The sequence below is a fragment of the Pristiophorus japonicus genome, chromosome 9, assembly GCF_044704955.1.
Source record: "Pristiophorus japonicus isolate sPriJap1 chromosome 9, sPriJap1.hap1, whole genome shotgun sequence".
NCBI classification, from domain to species: Eukaryota; Metazoa; Chordata; class Chondrichthyes; family Pristiophoridae; genus Pristiophorus; species Pristiophorus japonicus.
Window position 1 is genome coordinate 50,438,862 of NC_091985.1, and position 19,822 is coordinate 50,458,683.

Here is a 19,822-nt window from a genome sequence, read left to right on the forward strand (position 1 = left end):
TACTCAAATGGCATTAAATTACTTCAAATTACCAATGGTTTATACATTACTCACATAGCGCAACAACGGGATCTGCACCACCACGGGTGGCCGAACGGTTATGCGCCCCGACGAGGGCTGAGGCATGCTCCTCCAGGTCGGTGAGAAGGTACAAATCAGCAGGCCCCCCTCCTGTCCGTCTGCGCTTGGCGCGATTCTTAGATATTATCTTCTGCAAAGGTGACAAGAGCATGGCATAAGCTAATTGCCTAGGTACTATTACGAAACACATATTATAATCCACAATTAGTCACCGCCCATGCTATTCATCGTTATCGTTATATGCTAATATGGTTTGTATGCAATTGATGCATGGTTATAACATCTACGTACAGAGAAGAAATGTAATAAGACTCCTTTTTTAAAAAGTGTTGTTACATTAGCTACCCGCCAGTCCATAGGAACTGATCCAGAGTTGATAGATTGTTGGAAAATGATCACCATTTCTAGGGTCACTTCCTTAAGTACTCTGGGATGCAGACTATCAGGCCCCGGGGATTTATCGGCCTTCAATCCCATCAATTTCCTTAACACAGTTTTCTGCCTAATAAGGATATCCTTCAGTTCCTCCTTCTCATTAGACCTTCAGTCCCCTAGTACTTCCGGAAGGCTATTTGTGTCTTCCTTCGTGAAGACACAACCAAAGTATTTGTTCAACTGGTCTGCCATTTCTTTGTTCCCCATTATAAATTCACCTGAATCAGTCTATCGACTCTGAATCAGTTCCTATGGATTGGAGGGAAGCTAATGTAACGCCACTTTTTAAAAAAGGAGGGAGAGAGAAAACAGGTTAACCTGACATCAGTAGTGGGGAAAATGTTGGAATCAATTATTAAAGATGAAATAACAGCACATTTGGAAAGCAGTGACAGGATCGGTCCAAGTCAACATGGGTTTATGAAAAGGAAATCAAGCTTGACAAATCTTCTAGAATTTTTTGAGGATGTAACTTGTAGAGTGGACAAGGGAGAACCAGTGGATGTGGTGTATTTGGACTTTCAAAAGGCTTTTGACAAGAGATTGGTGTGCAAAATTAAAGCACATGGTATTGGGAGTAATGTACTGACGTGGATAGAGAACTGGTTGGCAGATAGGAAACAGGGAGTCGGGATAAATGGGTCCTTTTCAGAATGGCAGGCAGTGACTAGTGGGGTGCAGCATGGCTCAGTGCTGGGACCCCAACTATTTACAATATACATTAATGATTTGGATGAAGGAATTGAGTGCAATATCTCCAAGTTTGCAAATGACACTAAACTGGGTGGCGGTGTGAGCTGTGAGGAGGACGCTCGGAGGCTGCAGGGTGTCTTAGACAGGTTAGGTGAGTGGACAAATGCTTGGCAGATGCAGTATAATGTGGATAAATGTGAGGTTATCCACTTTGGGGGCAAAAACACGAAGGCAGAATATTATCTGAATGGCGGCAGATTAGGAAAAGGGGAGGTGCAACGAGACCTGGGTGTCATGGTACATCAATCATTGAAAGTTGGCATGCAGGTACAACAGGCGATGAAGGCAAATGGTATGTTGGCCTTCATAGCTAGGGGTTTTGAGTATAGGAGCAGTGAGGTCTTACTGCAATTGTACAAGGCCTTGGTGAGGCTTCACCTGGAATATTATGTTCAGTTTTGGTCTCCTAATCTGAGGAAGGACGTTCTTGCTGTTGAGGGAGTGCAGCGAAGGTTCACCAGACTGATTCCTGGGATGGCTGGGCTGACATATGAGGCGAGACTGGATCGACTGGGCCTTTATTCACTGGAGTTTAGAAGGATGAAAGGGGATCTCATAGAAACATCTAAATTTCTGACGGGACTGGACAGGTTAGATGCAGAAAGAATGTTCCCGATGTTGGGGGGAGTCCAGAACCAGGGGACACAGTCTAAGGTTAAGGGGTAAGCCATTTAGGACTGAGATGAGAAGAAACTGCTTCACAGAGTTGTTAACCTGTGGAATTCCCTACCGCAGAGAGTTGTTGATGCCTGTTCGTTGGATATATTCAAGAGAGAGTTAGATATGGCGCTTACATCTAAAGGGATCAAGGGGTATGGAGAGAAAGCAGGAAAGGGGTACTGAGGTGAATGACCGGCCATGATCTTATTGAATGGTGGTGCAGGCTTGAAGGGCCGAATGGCCTACTCCTGCACCTAGTTTCTATGGCCCCAAGTTTCCACACGTGGCAAAACAGGCGCCCCTCCGAGCTGGGCGCCCGTTTTTCGCGCCGAAAACAGCGCCTGAAAAAAAACGCGGTATTCTCGAGTGCCTTGCATCTCGATGTCTGCTTGGCGCGGCGCACAGGGGGCGGAGCCTACCACTCGCGCCGATTTTGTAAGTAGGAGGGGGCGGGTACAATTTAAATGAGTTGTTTTGGTGCCGGCAACCCTGCGCGTGTACGTTGGAGCGTTCGCGCACGCGCAGTCTAAAGTAAACATTGGCACTCGGCCATTTTAAAAAGTGCTGCAGAAAAAGTGAAAATTTGTTTATTGAACCCTTGCAAAGGCTTGCATTTTAATTTTCTTGATATTTCTGTGTGTGAGGGAGTGCATTCTGTAATTAAAGATAGACTCTGATAAACGGGACACATGCACTTGTTTGAGACTATTCAAATTTTTTGTAGCTGTTCAATTTTTAACATTTTTTAATAAAACCACATTGCCCTTCCATGATCAGCACTGAGGCTTCTTGCAGCTTTCTCCCCCTGCCGTCCGTCAGGCCCGACGGCAAACCGCTGCCTGAAAGGCCTGCCTGAAGCACTTTCACACAGGTAGGAACATGGTTTATTCTTTTCTTTTCTTTGCTTATAAATTTGTATTCAGGTTGGATTTATTTGTAGAAGTATAACTAAGGATTTATTGTAGAATTTAATGACTTCCCTTACCCCCCACCTCGTTCCCGACGCCTAATTTGTAACCTGCGCCTGATTTTTTAATGTGTAGACAAGGTTTTTTCAAGCCTACAAAAATCTTCACTTGCTCCATTCTAAGTTAGTTTGGAGTACGTTTTCAATGTGGAAACTTTCAAATCAGGCGTCAGTGGCCGGACACGCCCCCTTTTGGGAAAAAAAAATTCTGTTCAAAAGTGAAACTGTTCTACCTGACTAGAACTGCAGAAAACTTAAATGTGGAGAATTGCGATTTCTAAGATACTCCGTTCTACACCAATTGCTCCTAAAAATCAGGAGCAAATCATGTGGAAACTTGGGGCCATAGTTTTTATTATCCAGCTTAATTACATAGAAACAATCGGGCAGATTTTCATTTTAATTAATGAGTCAGTGCATCATTACAATTACAAATTTAATAATTTAATACTTACTCTTGCAGACCTAACCAGGACATTCCAGCACTTGCGGCACTGGCTTGGCTCTCTAACATCATAGGCCGCCAAGGAAACCACTTTGCCGATCACCGCCCAGATTCTTTGGTACACGGGGGGCGGAGTTCCCACGCCCACCCAGGGTTAATTGGCCCCACCAAGTCTCCACCTCGCGGACCAGGGCTGCGTTCACCTCATTGGAGAAGCGTTTCGCCCACCTTCTCCCTCCAACCTCCGCCAAATCACTCTCCTTACCCACATCTGCCACCTCACCAACATCACTAACGCCGGATTCTTCATACTTATTTTTCAAAGAAAATGGAAATGGATTATCAGATCTGTATTCTCTCCGCCTCGAGTTGCACAACCTTCAATGCCAGGCTTAAAAGACAAAATGCATTCTGTCTGTGTCTGTCTCTTCTTCCCCCCCCCCCCCCCCCCCCCCACGGCTTTTGAGCATGTGCAGATGACCCCTGACCTCCCGAATTGCGAGAAAAGTGAATTGCCTGAAAAAGAAACGCTCATGCGCAGAACGGCTGTTGCTATGGATGTCGACCTTGCACAACTGAATACATCGCTATCACCAATTTCACATCGCTACCACGATCGCCCAAATTAAAAAGGCAAAACTAGCGGTTTTTAAAATAGGTCATATTCTGGCGGCTCTGAAAAATGATACAATCACTAACATCGGAAATATCGCCCATAGACAGGCTGGTGGAATGGGTGGACACGTGGCAGATTAAATTTAACACAGAAAAGTGTGAAGTGATACATTTTGGAAGAAAGAATGAGGAAAGAAAATCTAAACTAAAAGGTACAATCCTAAAGGGAGTGCATGAACAGAGAGACCTAGGGGTATCTGTGCACAATTGTTGAAGGTGGCAGGGCAGGTTGAGAAAGCAGTTTTAAAAAAAAAACCTTATAGGATCCTGGGCTTCATGAATAGAGGTATTGGGCTCAAATTTCCCCAGGAGTTGCCCCGCTTTTTTTGGAGCAAGTAGCTTTTTTTGGAGTAACACAAAAATCGCAAATTTCCCCATTTAACTTACTCCAGTGTAAGTCAGTGAGGTTTTTTTTTTAGTTTCGTTTTTTTTCTCCAAAAGTGGGCGTGACCAGCCACTTGCGCCTGTTTTGGCCATAGAAGCAAATTTGGCCAGCTAAAAGTTACTCCAAACTAACTTAGGCCAGTGTATGTGGCCACTTTTGTAGGCACAGAAAAACCATACCTACATTTAAGAAATCAGCATAGGTAGCCAGAGATTGTGTGGGGTGGGGCCGGGGGCGCAGCAGGGGGAGGTGAGTTAGAGGATTCTAAAGCACTAAACACCTTCACAGCATCAAAACAACTACAGCACAGCATCTTCACGAAATCATCCAAAATAAATGAAAGATAAGTCAGCTACTGAAAATAGAGCTGTCCCGCCTTGCCAACTGCAGAACGCACTGGCTAGCCCATCAGCCAGGGCTAGGGGCAGCAGGCACGCATGACTGTAGGGGGTGAGGGATGTTTTTCTTTTACATTTGTTCCTAAATGTGTGGTGATAATGAAACCTGATTCAGTTTTAATGCAAAAAATCTTTTATTGGAAAGTTTACAATGCACTTTCACAACAACACGAACAACAACAGCAAAGAAAGGCTACACCCATCTCTTGCCCACATATCGGGGAATGTGCACTTCCTTATGGGAGGGGAGAGGGTGCTGGAGGCCCGGCTTGGGTTTCAACAGAGGCTGGTGTGGGGATTGCAGTGGGAGTGGCGTTTGATTGTCAGGCCTGTGTGCCCTTATTGCAGCAGCTAGCTCCCTCATGGCCTCTGCCATCGTTTGCACTCCCTCTGACATGCCCGCTCTCAGTTCCTGTCTGTGATGATATTTCTCCCGACAGTGTCGCAACCTCATCATGCACCCCACTGACGGTGGCCACGAGTGATCGGGTAAGGGCATTGGTCTCCTCACCCAATGACATAACCTGATGTACATCTGAAGAAGGCTGCATCTCAAGAGAGACTGGTCGGCTTCTCCTTCCCCTCGCCGTGAGTCTGCCTAGCGGCACCCCTCCAGTGCGAGGCACAGGTTGGGACGATGGGGCCCTGGGTGTTCCAATCTGCATTCCACCATCGCCACTGGGACCAACAACCTCGGAAGGTGTGAAACCAAGGAATGTCGTAGCAGAGCTCATGGAGGTGTCTGACAAAGTGATTCCCTGTACCCTGGACTGATCCATATCATGATCAGCATTCTCCCGTGAACACAGATCCATGGACCCCTCCTCTCCCTACCCGCCTTGGTCTGGAGCGGACGCACCTGGATCTTCTTGATCTTCAGGATGTTCAGGATTATCATCATCATCTGCAAAAAAAACCAACAGATCAGTCAAATGGTTAGCAGGAAAGGAGGGGGCAGGTTGGGTGGAATGAGTAGCCTCACACGTAGCAGGCCAGTCAGCAGGTTGATTTGAAGGGCGACGATGCATTTTCATGATTGACCCTCACCTTCGCGTGTGGGCCCAGTTTCTGCAGAGCTGATTCTTTTTCTGCAGGTGCGACTCAGCAAGGCAGGGACACTCTGTTCTAGGGGTGATAGTTGCTGCAGATTTGGTGGCCCTCATCCTGTTCTAGTTCTCTCATTGTTGTGGGCCAATTTCTTCTGCAAAGATGAAAATATAATTTTTGCCACATGGTGAGCTTCTGATGGATGGGACGTATACAGATCATCACAGTAACAATTGCAATTCCATTTAAAACTCAAGATAATACACACATTACTTGACCAACGTCCTGCCATTTCTTGCGATAGTCACCCCTGCGGAGAATTCTTCTGCAACTCGGTTCCAGCGTCTCCTCCTTTCTTTGGGTGGAACTTTTGTGGGACCACTCTTGCTGATATCCAACTCCTGCCATCTGTCGGCTATGACAATGACTAGTTTCTCCACTTCCTCATTCAAGAAGTTAATCGTTCTTGTTGCATGCTCTTGCATCATTGGTGTATCGGATTCGCACTTGGGTAATGTTGAAAAAACACAGTTCTCACCTTGCATGCACCAATGCAGCACTCCTTTCCACTCCCTCAGCTACCAAAAATCAGTATTAATACCTTGCCTTCTAATCTGGCCCACTGCTGATGCACTGAGGATGATCTCCCTTTAAGTGGCCAATTGCCAAGATTCCTAGCCCATTGCGCATGTGGGCACGCTTCAACGAGCATTGCGCATGCGCGCACGCCTAAAATGGACATGCCGGCACTCAGACACACTGGGCCCAAGCCCAGCCCTTTTGCCGGCTGCGCTGAACAAACGTGACCCGAGCTCCGCCCCCCCGCAGGTTTCGCAGCGCCACGCCACGGGACCACAGGGATCCAGAAGCAGCCAGATTATCCTGGTAAGTTTTCGCCGCATTTTCTCCACCACGTAGTCGGCGCACCACGTCTAACTACACTGCTCTAAGCGGCTGGGGAAATTTGGGCCCATAGAGTACAAAAGAATGGAAATTATGATGAACTTGTATAAAGCACTGTTTCTGCTCCAACTGGAGTTCAGTGTCCAATTCTGGGCACCGCACTTTAGGAAGGATGTGAAGGTCTTCGAGGGTGCAGAAAATATTTACGGGAATGATTTCAGGGATGAGATTCAGGGATGATTTAGACGAGGGGATTAAATGTAGTATCTCCAAATTTGCGGATGACACTAAGTTAAGTAGCAGCGTGAGCTGCGAGGAGGATGCTATGAGGCTGCAGAGTGACTTGGATAGGTTAGGTGAGTGGGCAAATGCATGGCAGATGAAGTATAATGTGGATAAATGTGAGGTTATCCACTTTGGATGTAAAAACAGAGAGACAGCCCATTATCAGAATGGTGACAGATTAGGAAAAGAGGAGGTGCAACGAGACCTCGGTGTCATGGTACATCAGTCATTGAAAGTAGGCATGCAGGTACAGCAGGCGGTTAAGAAAGCAAATGGCATGTTGGCCTTCATAGCGAGGGGATTGGAGTATAGGGGCAGGGAGGTGTTACTACAGTTGTACAGGGCCTTGGTGAGGCCACACCTGGAGTATTGTGTACAGTTTTGGTCTCCTAACTTGAGGAAGGACGTTCTTGCTCTTGAGAGAGTGCAGCGAAGGTTCAGCAGACTGATTCCCGGGATGGCGGGAAAGACTGGATCAACTGGGCTTGTATTCACTGGAGTTTAGACGAATGAGAGGGGATCTCATCGAAATGTTTAAAATTCTGACGGATTTAGACAGGTTAGATGCAGGAAGAATGTTCCCAATGTTGGGGAAGTCCAGAACCAGGGGTCACAGTCTAAGGATAAGGGGTAAGTCATTTAGGACCGAGATGAGGAGAAACTTCTTCACCCAGAGAGTGGTGAACCTGTGGAATTCTCTACCACAGAAAGTTGTTGAGGCCAATTCACTAAATATATTCAAAAAGGAGTTAATAAGGACTACATCTACTAGGGGGATCAAGGGGTATGGCGAGAAAGCAGGAATAGGGTACTGAAGTTGCATGTTCAGCCATGAACTCATTGAATGGCGGTGCAGGCTCGAAGGGCCGAATGGCCTACTCCTGAACCTATTTTCTATGTTTCTATGAGGGACTTCAGTTATATTGATAGACTGGAGAAGCTGGAGTTATTCTTCATAGAGCAGAGAAGATTGATAGAGGTGTTCAAATTTAGGAGGGGTCTGGACAGAATAGATAGAGAGAAACTGTTCCTGTTGGCAGAAGGGTCGTGAACCAGAGGACACAGATTTAAAATGATTGGCAGAAGAAACAAAGACAACATGAGGAAAAGCTTTTTTACGCAACGAGTGGTTATGATCTGGAATGCACTGCATGAAAGCGTGGTGGAGGCAGATTCAATCGTGGCTTTCAAAAGGGAATTGGATAAGTATCTGAAGGAGGAAAAAAAATTCCAGAGCTACGGGGAAAGGACGGGGGAGTGGGACTATTTGACGTGCTCTTGCAGAGATGGGCCGAATGGTCTGCTTCTTTGCTGTAACCATTCTTTGGCAAAAGAACCAGGTCATAGATTCAATCACATTAAATCTGTGTTCTTTAATTACTGACCCTTCTGTCTCTGGAAACAGTTTCTACTTAATTACTCGCTCAAAACCCATCATGATTTTGAATACTTCTATCAAATCTCCTCTTGACCATCTAAGGTGCTCTAAGGAGAACAATCCCAGCTTCCACATAAATGAAGTCCCTCATCACTGGTACCATCATAGTAAATCTCTGCTGCACCCTCTCCAAGATATTAACATCCTTCCTATAGTGCGATGCTAAAAATTAAATATAATCATCTGAGGCCTACCAGTGTTTTATAAAGTTTTGCATAACCTCCTTGCTTTTGTACTCTATACCTCTTAATCCCCTAGAACTGATGGCTTGCATCCTAGGGTCTTCAGAGAAGTAGCGGCAGGAATTGTGGATGCATTGGTTGTAATTTACCAAAATTCCCTGGATTCTGGGGAGGTTCCAGCAGACTGGAAAACTGCAAATGTAACGCCCCTATTTAAAAAAAAAAAAGGAGGCAGACAAAAAGCAGGAAACTATAGACCAGTTAGCCTAACATCTGTGGTTGGGAAAATGTTGAAGTCCATTATTAAAGAAGCAGTAGCAGGACATTTGGAAAAGCAAAATTCGGTCAAGCAGAGTCAGCATGGATTTATGAAGGGGAAGTCATGTTTGACAAATTTGCTGGAGTTCTTTGAGGATGTAACGAACAGGGTGGATAAAGGGGAACCAGTGGATGTGGTGTGGACTTCCAGAAGGCATTTGACAAGGTGCCAGATAAAAGTTCACGGGGTTGAGGGTAATATATTAGAATGCATAGAGGATTGGCTAACTAACACAAAACCGAGAGTCGGGATAAATGATTCATTCTCTGGTTGGCAACCAGTAACTAGTGGAGTGTCGCAGGGATCAGTGCTGGGACCCCAACTATTTACAATCTATATTAACAACTTGGAAGAAGGGACTGAGTGTAATGTAGCCAAGTTTGCTGATGATACAAAGATGGGAGGAAAAGCAATGTGTGAGGAGGACACAAACAATCTGCAAAAGGACATAGACAGGCTAAGTGAGTAGGCAAAAATTTGGCAGGCGGAGTATAATGTTGGAAAGTGTGAGGTCATGCACTTTGGCAGAAAAAAAAATCAAAGAGCAAGTTACTATTTAAATGGAGAAAGATTGCAAAGTGCCGCAGTACAGCGACCTGGGGGTACTTGTGCATGAAACACAAAAGGATAATATGCAGGTACAGCAAGTGACTAGGAAGGCCAGTGATATCTTGGCCTTTATTGCAAAAGGGATGGAGTATAAAAGCAGGGAAGTCTTGCTACAGCTATATAAGGTATTGGTGAGGCCACACCTGCAATACTGCATGCAATTTTGGTTTCCATATTTACGAAAGGATATACTTACTTTGGAGGCCGTTCAGAGAAGGTTCACTCGGTTGATTCCGGGGATGAGGGATTGACTTATGAGGAAAGGTTGACTAGGTTGGGCTTCTACTCATTGGAATTCAGAAGAATGAGAGGTGATCTTATCAAAGCATATAGGATTATGAGGGGGCTTGACTGGGTGGATGCAGAGAGAATGTTTCCACTGATGGGGGAGACTAGAACTAGAGGGCATAATACATTCCTTGTACATCCCTGTCTGGAGTAAAAATAAAGTGGGGAAGCTGGCCCAGCCGTGGCTAACGAGGGAAATTAAGGATAGTGTTAAATCCAAGGAAGGGACATATAAATTGGCCAGAAAAAGCAGCAAACCTGAGGACTGGGAGAAATTTAGAATTCAGCAGAGGGGGACAAAGGGTTTAATTAGGAGGGGGAAAATAGAGTATGAGAGGAAGCTCGTCGGGAACATAAAAACTGACTGCAAAAGCTTCTATAGATATGTGAAGAGAAAAAGATTAGTGAAGACAAACATTAGGTCCCTTACAGTCAGATTCAGGTGAATTTATAATGGGGAACAAAGAAATGGCAGACCAGTTGAACAAATACTTTGGTTCTGTCTTCATGAAGACACAAATAACCTTCCGGAAATACTAGGGGACCGAGGGTCGAGTGAGAAGGAGGCACTGAAGGAAATCCTTATTAGGTGGGAAATTGTGTTCGGGAAATTGATGGGATTAAAGGCCGATAAATTACCGGGACCTGATGGTCTGCATCCCAGAGTACTTAAGGAAGTGGCCCTAGAAATAGTGGATGCATTGGTGATCATTTTCCAACAGTTTATCGACTTTGGATCAGTTCCTATAAACTGGAGGGTAGCTAATGTAACACCACTTTTTAAAAAAGGAGGGAGAGAGAAAACGGGTAATTATAGACCGGTTAGCCTGACATCAGTAGTGGGGAAAACGTTGGAATCAATTATTAAAGATGAAATAACAGCACATTTGGAAAGCAGTGACGGGATCGGTCCAAGTCAGCATGGATTTATGAAAGGGAAATCATGCTTGACAAATCTTCTGGAATTTTTTGAGGATGTAACTAGTAGAGTGGACAAGGGAGAACCAGTGAATGTGGTGTATTTGGACTTTCAAAAGGCTTTTGACAAGGTCCCACACAAGAGATTGGTGTGCAAAATTAAAGCACATGATGTTGGGGGTAATGTACTGACTTGGATAGAGAACTGGTTGGCAGACAGAAAGCAGAGTGTCGGGATAAACGGGTCTTTTTCAGAATGGCAGGCAGTGACTAGTGGGGTGTCGCAGAGCTCAGTGCTATTTGCAATATACATGAATGATTTAGATGAAGGAATTGAATGTAATATCTCCAAGTTTGCAGATGACACTAAGCTGTGTGAGCTGTGAGGAGGACGCCAAGAGGTTGCAGGGTGACTTGGACAGGTTAGGTGAGTGGGCAAATGCATGGCAGATGCAGTATAATGTGAATAAATGTGAGGTTATCCACTTTGGAGGCAAAAACATGGAGGCAGAATATTATCTGAATGATGGCAGATTAGGAAAAGGGGAGGTGCAACGAGACCTGGGTGTCATGGTACATCAGCCATTGAAAGTTGGCACGCAGGTACAGCAGGCGGTGAAGAAGGCAAATGGTATGTTGGCCTTCATAGCTAGAGGATTTGAATATTGGAGCAGGGAGGTCTTACTGCAGTTGTATATGACCTTGGTGAGGCTTCACCTTGAATATTGTGTTCAGATTTGGTCTCCTAATCTGAGGAAGGATGTTCTTGCTATTGAGGGGAGTGCAGCGAAGGTTCACCAGACTGATTCCCGGAATGGCAGGACTGACACATGAGGAGAGACTGGATCAACTGGGCCTGTATTCACTGAAGTTTATAAGGATAAGAGGGGATCTCATAGAAACATATAAAATTCTGACAGGACTGGACAGGTTAGATGCAGGAAGAATGTTCCCAATGTTGGGGAAGTCCAGAACCAGGGAAAACAGTCTAAGGATAAGGGGTAAGCCATTTAGGACTGAGATGAGGAGAAACTTATTCACTCACGAGTTGTCAACCTGTGGAATTCTCTACCGCAGGGAGTAGTTAATGCCAGTTCATTGGATATATTCAAGAGGACGTTAGATATGGCCCTTACGGCTAAAGTGATCAAGGGGTATGGAGCGAAAGCAGGAAAGGGGTACTGAGGTGAATGATCAGCCATGATCTTCTTGAATGGTGGTGCAGGCTCGAAGGCCTGAATGGCCTACTCCTGCACCTATTTTCTACATTTCTATAATCTTAGAATAAGGGGCCTCCATTTAAAACAGAGATGAGACATTTCTTCTCAGGGTTGTAAATCTGTGGAATTCGCTGCCTCAGAGAGCTCTGGAAACTGGGACATTGAATAAATTTAAGACAGAAATAGACAATATCTTAAACGATAAGGGGTTATGGGGAGCGGGTGGGGAAGTGGAGCTGAGTCCATGATCTTACTGGATGGCGGAGCAGGCTCGAGGGGCCTTATGGCCTACTTCTGTTCCTATTTCTTATATTAATAAAGCCAAGGATCCGATATGCATTTTTAACAGCCTTCTCAACTCAACTTTGCCACCTTCAAAGTTTTAACGACATAAACCCCCAGATCTCTTTGTACCATTTTGTTTATATTGTGTCTCATTCTTCTATCAAAATGTGTCACTTCACACTTCTCCGCGTTAAATTTCAGCTGCCATGTGCCTGATCATTTCGCCAGTCTGTCAATGTTCCTTTGAAGTCTATTTCTATCCTCGTCATTGTTTACTATATTTCTAAGGTTTGTGTCATCTGCAAACTTTGAAATTAAGCCTTGTTACCCAGTCCAGGTCATTAATATATATCAAAATGAGCAGTGGAACTAATACCGACCCCTGAAGAACACCACTGCATACCTTCCTCTAGTCTGATAAATGACTGTTCACCACTACTCTCTGCTTTCTGTCCCTTTGCCAGTTTTGTTTCTGTGTTGCAACTGTCCCTTTAATTCCATGGGCTTCAATTTCGCTAATAACTCTATTATGTCATACTTTGTCAAACACCTTTTGAAAGTTCGTATGCACATCAACTGCACTGCGCAGATCAACCGCACTAGCCTCATCAACTCTCTCCGTTATTTCATCAAAGCACCTGATCACTTTAGTCAAACAATGATTTGCCTTTAACAAATCCGTGCTGACATAAATGTATTAGCCCATACTTTTCCAAATGTCAATTCATTTTATCCCAGATTATTGTCTCTAAAATGATCCCCACCACTGACATTGGGCTGATTGGCCCAAAGTTGCCGAGTTTATCCTTCTCCCCTTTTTTGAACAGGGTTGTAATATTTGCAATCCTCCCGTCCTCTGGCACCACCCCCATATCTAAGGAGGATTGGAAGATTATAGCCAGAGCCACCAGAATTTCCTCTTATTTCCCTCGTCTCATCTGGACCGGGTAGCATTTCTACTTTGAATACTGTCAACTTGTTAAGTACCTCCTTTTTATCTTCTTTTAATCCTATCTAACATCTCTACTACCACCTCCTTTACTGCTACATTGGCAGCATCCTCGACTCCTGTGAAGACAGATGCAAAGTACCCATTTAATATCTCAATCATGCCTTGATTCATTCACTTCCTTTGACTACACTTTTACTATTTGTTTTTTATCAAAGTATTTTGAGTTCCCTTTTGTATTAGCCAGTAATCTATTTTCATCTCTTTTTACTCCATGTATTTCTTTCTTTTTCGAGCTCCTCTACTTTCTATATTCAGCTTGATTCTCTACTGTATTATGAACTGTACATTTGTCATAAACCTCCTTTTTTCTGCCTCATTTTCATCTCAATCTTTAATCATCCAGGGAGCTCTATCTTTGGATGCTTGTCCTTTCCACTTCATGGGAATGTGTCTCCTCTTTGAAGGCCTCCCATTGTTCCTTACTGTTTTGCCTACCTATTTTTGATTCCAATCTACCTGGGCTGGATCCATTTTTAACTCGCCTATAGTTAGCTCTCCTCCAGTTAAATATTTTTATGCTTAATTGTTCCTCCTTTTCCATAACTATTCCAATCCTGATGACATTATGATCACCAAATGCTCTCTGTCTGAAACATGCTCCACTTGCCCCACTTCATTCCCCAGAACTAGATCCAGCACTGCTTCCTTCCTTGTTGGGCTGGAAACATAACGTGAGAATTCGAAGCAGAAGTACGCTTTCCTGCCCAATCCCCATATCCCTTGATTCCCCTAGATGCCAAAAATCTATCTATATCTCAGCCTTGAATATACTCAACGAGTCTGGATCCACAGCCCTTTGGGGTAGAGAATTCTAAAGATTCACAACCCTCTTGTGAAGAAATTCCTTATCTCATCTCATCAGATCAAGGAAGTTCTCTTGCACACTTTAGAAATTCCTCCCTCTCTTTGCCCTTTTATATTGTTACTAAAGAACATAAGAAATAGGAGCAGGAGTAGGCCACATGGCCCCTCCAGCCTGCTCCGCCATTTAATACGATCATGGCTGATCCGATCATAGACTTAGCTTCACTTCCTTGCCCGCTCCCCATACTGTTCTAACCTATATCAGGATTGAAGTTCCACATTATCACTACTCTAGTTTTTGTACCTTTCTCTGTCTCCTCTTATCTCCTTCCCACTATTTGGTGGCCTATCATCTGCATCCAGTAGTGTAATATCCCCTCTTGTCCCTTAATTGTGATGAAATAGAGTCTGTCTTTGACCCCTTAAATACATCATCCCTCTCCAGGCTATAATAGTTTATTTGAACAATACTGTCAATCCCGCTCCTATTTTTCCTTCCCTATCTTTCCTGAATAACTTGTAGACAGGAATATTAAGTTCCCAAAACTCCATTATTGCCACTATATCAAAGTCCCATATGATGACATGCCTGAAGCTCACCAACCTTATTTACCACATTGTGCATACCAAACCCATCTTAGACTGCCTTACATTTTCTTCCTGTCTAATCCCTCCTATTTCTCAACTATTCTTTACTCTCGTGCTAGCTGCCTCTCTCAGTCCTCTCTGCACCTTGTTTCTCCTCTTTCATGTTTCATTCTGGTGCTCATCCCCATGCTCAACTAATTAACCTTCCTGCAAGGACATTGGTCCCAGCTCTGTTGACGTGCAACCCATTCACCTTGAACAGGTTCCGCCTGTTCCAAAACTGGTCCCACTCCCCGAGGATTCTGAAGTCCTTCCACTTGCACCATTTCCCTAACCACGCATTAACCTGCCTTATCCTACACATGACGGAGTAATCCAGAGATTGCTACTTTTGAGGACCTGCTCTTTAATTTCCTCCAGAGCTCCTGAAATTCTGACTGCAGGACCTCAACCCTTTTCCTTCCTATGTCATTGGTTCCCACATAGAGCACCAACATCTGGCTGTTTCAGAATATCCCCCTTATTGGAAGAGTTCTGAATCACAGCAAACGAATATTGGGTCTAATGGCAAAAGCCACCTTCATAATTCCCAAAGAATGACTTTTTATGCATTCTCTCAACTGAACCTGCTCAGCTAGTGTTGTGCCCCACATTCCATAAACTTTCCTTTTTAATTGAATGGGTGTCAGCTGTGGACCTTGCATGGTAGCCACCAGAAGACTACATATTACACACATCGTGGGCCGTCCCGACCTGTGTGAGAACATCACCGCAGGTCGGGGCTATAGAGTTGGAGCGCCGAGCCCTGGAACATCGTGGCGAAGGTGCGGCGAATGAGGGTACAAGGCCCAAAGGAGCCGCGGACCCAGGGACAGCATGGACCTGCCCACACTGCGATATGTGTGCGCACTAGGTCAGTGTAGCAGAGCAGGCCTCCAGTCATCCTGGTTAACCCTTGCCACTGGATAAAGGCTTAGCTCTGTCAAGCCTGTGTGGTGGCTGATGTGCAACGGTCACCACACTTCAAAAAAATTCACGCACAGGCATCTTCTACCCCCTCAACTGTAACATCGGGTCCTTCATTGAAACATCTGTGAATTCTCGTGGAAGCAAGTCAACCTCGTTCAAGGGACCACCTATGATGATGATGACATACTGCAGAGTAATCGAAGCAACAGCTTTCTTCACAATTGACCGGGGTAAAAGATGTGTCTCTGGCCGGAATTAGTGCCTATCTGCAAGTGGACAATAGACCAATCCGTCAATAGACTGCAACTAAGGGGTCGTAAGGCTTGCCCTTGAACACTACTAGACAGGCTGGTATGTGCGTGGTTGGACAACACTGCAGTGCTATATTAACAAACCAGGAGGAAGTTTGCTTTTGTTCCTTTTTGTCAAGATGTGATTACCATGTATGTTGCCTGCATAGTATGATCACTCTTGGTCAGCATTTAGCCAGGCTGAACAACATAACACAGATTTTGTCATTTCACAGTCCACCCTCAAGTGCAAAATCCATCCAGAGGTACTTTCGGACATTTTCAGGAGGGGGTTGAGGTGTGGGAGGTGGCATCAGGATGTAGACTTATTGCACCTCGGGATAACCACGTTTCCACTCGAGCACAGAGGCCAGGTTAGTCCGGCGCTGGACAATCTACTCTTTCCCTGGAACTGTTTTGTACCCCCGACGTTATGAGTTCAAAACTTACCAGCAAATAAAGCGGAAACTTTTTTGGTAATCCCTTATTGGCCATGGTTCTCTGCCATCCTAGCAGTGAGCAATGGAAGAATTCCCCGTCTTGCAAGGGATGTCTTTTCATTGTTTGGGCTTCAAATATTGCATCTGAATGTTTTGGTGCATCAACTTATTTAAAAAAAATCTTCATACACATTTCTAAATATCTCCATCATTTTAACTCGTGCTCATCTCTTCAGTGTTCACCAAACCTTTGTCCCAGTATGCACATTGTGCATTTTCTGATTCTGGTCTACCTTTCTTTTCCCTCCTTCCCCCTACCCTTCACTCAACTATTGAATAGAGTCTTCAGCCACCATGTCTCACCATGTAATGTTCTGCCTCCACTGTGCTAAATTTCTCCCCATCTTCAGAAGCTTTTTTAAAACAAATCTTTGACCCTGCCCTTCAGTCACCTCCCCACATTCTACCCCCTGTTCCTGCTAGGAATGTTTGTATTGATGTTTGACCACAAAAGTGACTTGCAGTTGTATAGCACTCTTCACATGCACAAAGGGACATAAGAGGGGAGTAAAGCAAAATGGAAAAATAGAGACGGGGAGATAAAATCACAGGCACAATAAAAAAAAAAAGGGTTTTGAGCATGTATTTCAAAATAAAAAGGAAGGCGGCAAGGCAAAAGTAACTGTGTAGGGAATTCTTGAGACCATAATAGCTGAGTGGCAACCAATTGTAGACTAGAGGTGCAGGTTAGAAATAGGAACAAAGCATGCATGCAGGAAGGAATGGCAAGAGAAGATCCCTGAAGAATGGCAAGGTAAGGCCTTGGACGCATTTGAAAGTGTGGCCAGTAATTTTGAAGAAAACTCACTTGGGGCATGGGGTACCTGGAAAAGATAGGGGTGATGGGAGTGTAGGACTTTGGTCAGGTACCGATGACAATGTTTTGAATGAGTTGAACCTTTTGGAGAGTGAGGCAGAGCGTTGGAGAAATTGAGCCTCCAGGTGATGAAGCCATGAAGCGGGGTTTCGGCAGTGGGAACAAAAGAAAGCAGTAGTGGAGGAGAGGGAGGAAGTGGTGCTCGGGGTTGAGTAATATTCTAGGGTTCTGCATTGCCAGACTCTGAGGTAGCAGCTTGGAAGGGGTTGATGGTATCTAAGCTAGAGGCATGTAGATGCTGGTGAGAGCCAAAAGGAATGACTTTGGCTTTCCCAACATTAAGCTGCAGGAAATGTTGCCACATCCAGGCCTTTGTGCGAGTTGAATTGGTAAAGACATTAGAGGTACACCTGGAAGTCATCAGCACAAATATGGAAATGTACCCATGCTACTGGATGTCGATGTTGGAGAGGTTTCACAAAACATAGTATTGGATCTCAATATTTATATTCATGCTGTCAAACTGTAGAATGTAATTTGTTACAAGAACAAAGTAATTTTTTTATTTTCAATGTTCTTCAGTTTCCTTCTGTTTTCTGTTTTCTGTGGCCCTAAAAGATTGATTACTGTGTTCTTTGATAAGCGTGAGTATTATGAGGTTAGATACTTGGAATTAATCGAGCAGGGGTGAGAAAAAAGTTTAGCTCAGAAAAATTATACTTGTAGGCTTGTGTAATGTCACTCAACACTGCTGTACACTTTGCTCGTAAAACTGAGGTAAGGGTAATTTTCTGTTTGTAAATTGTAAAATGTTTTCTTGGCTTCTACATGATGCTGAGTACTTTTTGATTATTCACCGAATGAGACTGTTATAAACTTGCAGAGCTCTTTTCTCCAAAGAATCCAAGTTTTTTTTTCTTCATCCAAAAAAGTCTTAGTAGCATAGAGAAGGAAATTGTGTGAACTTTTACCAAGAATATTTAACTGGCTTGTGGAGTCGGTTTGTGTTGTTTGGACGCTGTGGATACCAGACGCACTGCATTTCCTGGTTTGATTAAAACATGGGGTACTTTATGGTGTTAACACGGCTGTTAGATCAGCTGAAGTATGCAGCTGGCATCGAGCCTTTTGGCACAGCATGTGTGGCAGGATTCCCTCATCACTTGTATCCATTCAGACATTGCCCTTACAGAAAATATTGTCAGCAGTAAGCAGATGTTGCTGGAATATCCAGTGTAATGTGTCAGAAAAGCTTAGGTAAAGTAAATTTCCATATGCATTGAAATGAACTTTTCACCTTTTGGTTTGTTCAGTGCAGTTCCTGACCACAACCATGTTGTAAATAACGCATCACAGAATTGGGGCTGACAAAATGAAAGGACAAGTTAAAGTCCTATTATTCAACATTGCTGCCATAGATCAGTACATAACTTTGGTTTACTTGATGCTGTTAAGTACTTGCAACTTAAACCAAGTTATTGTCTTGCTTTAGATTTCTTTTGTCTAAGGATTATCATTGTGTTTTCTGAATATGATTTCCCTTACAGCACCACAGACACATTATTTTGAATAACCGGTGGTTAGTCTTCGCATTGAGGTGAGGTAAATCGCTCGCTCAAAAGATGAGACTCTCCTTGTCCTTGACCCAAAATCACTGTCGAATGTGCTTGTTGAAACATGCAGGATTAGCGAGCCTGTGCCTGTTGGAATTCAGGAGGCAGTTTTGGTGCAGGAGAGGATAAAATAAATTTATAAAGGTCTGTTACAACTGATCAGTACACCTAGACTGCTATGTTTTGTTTTGGATGAGAGTAGTCCAATTCCTGATAATCTTTTGGAAGCACCTCCCACCCTCAAAAGAAATGAAAAGGGACATTTTTCAAGTCAGCTAGTATGCGATGCTTGTCTTAGTGTGAGACAATTGGAAAATCCTCGGAAAAGGCTTTGCATTGAGATGAAATTACTTTTATTGGCTCAACTGGTTTCATAGGAGGCTCATGCTACTGTGTGCAGGCCTCATTCAAGATTTCAAAATTATGTAACTAAGGGTAGGGGTTCGCTACCTGGCTTTTTGCATAGCTTGCCCCAAAAATACATGATCAGCTCTGAAGTCTTTGAGAGTAAGTTTCTTAGATTTCTTTAACTGGGTTCTGAATGTGAGCTTGTTTTTGCTGATGGTCTTGCAGGCCAGGACAGTGCTGATATCTGGGCCGGCCCATCGCACGTTGCTCCCTCTAATGGCAAATAATAAATTAGAGGGAGCAATGTGCAGGGGCCCGGCCCGTAAATCGGTGTGGTCCTGCTCTTTTTAAGGTAGTCTGAAATCTACAAACCTTATGAAGCCCATGCTTCCACAAAGTAACAAATAGAGCACATCATAGACATTACATTCACCTGAACAGTCACCTTTTTCCATGCAGGCCAAATTTCTGAGGAGGATGCCCCTTCAACCCACCTCAGTACATAGTGATAAAATGTGAGCGGACCTCATTTGCACTTCAAACACTAATATACGGGCAGGTTGCCACTGCAGCCCTGTTTTACAATCA

At 44.2% G+C, this 19,822-nt stretch overlaps 1 protein-coding gene and 1 long non-coding RNA gene across 4 annotated transcripts in view; one reads left to right on the forward strand and one right to left on the reverse strand.

Annotated features, from left to right (window-relative positions):
* Positions 1 to 19,822, forward strand: part of ppm1ba (protein phosphatase, Mg2+/Mn2+ dependent, 1Ba) — a 136,315-nt gene that overhangs the window by 100,491 nt on the left and 16,002 nt on the right. The window lies entirely within an intron of this gene.
* LOC139273047 (uncharacterized) overlaps positions 1 to 19,822 on the reverse strand; it is a 58,970-nt gene that overhangs the window by 972 nt on the left and 38,176 nt on the right. Inside the window, exon 3 of the long non-coding RNA XR_011595002.1 lies at positions 55 to 211. This is a non-coding gene — a long non-coding RNA (uncharacterized lncRNA). The remainder of the gene's footprint in view (positions 1 to 54; positions 212 to 19,822) is intronic.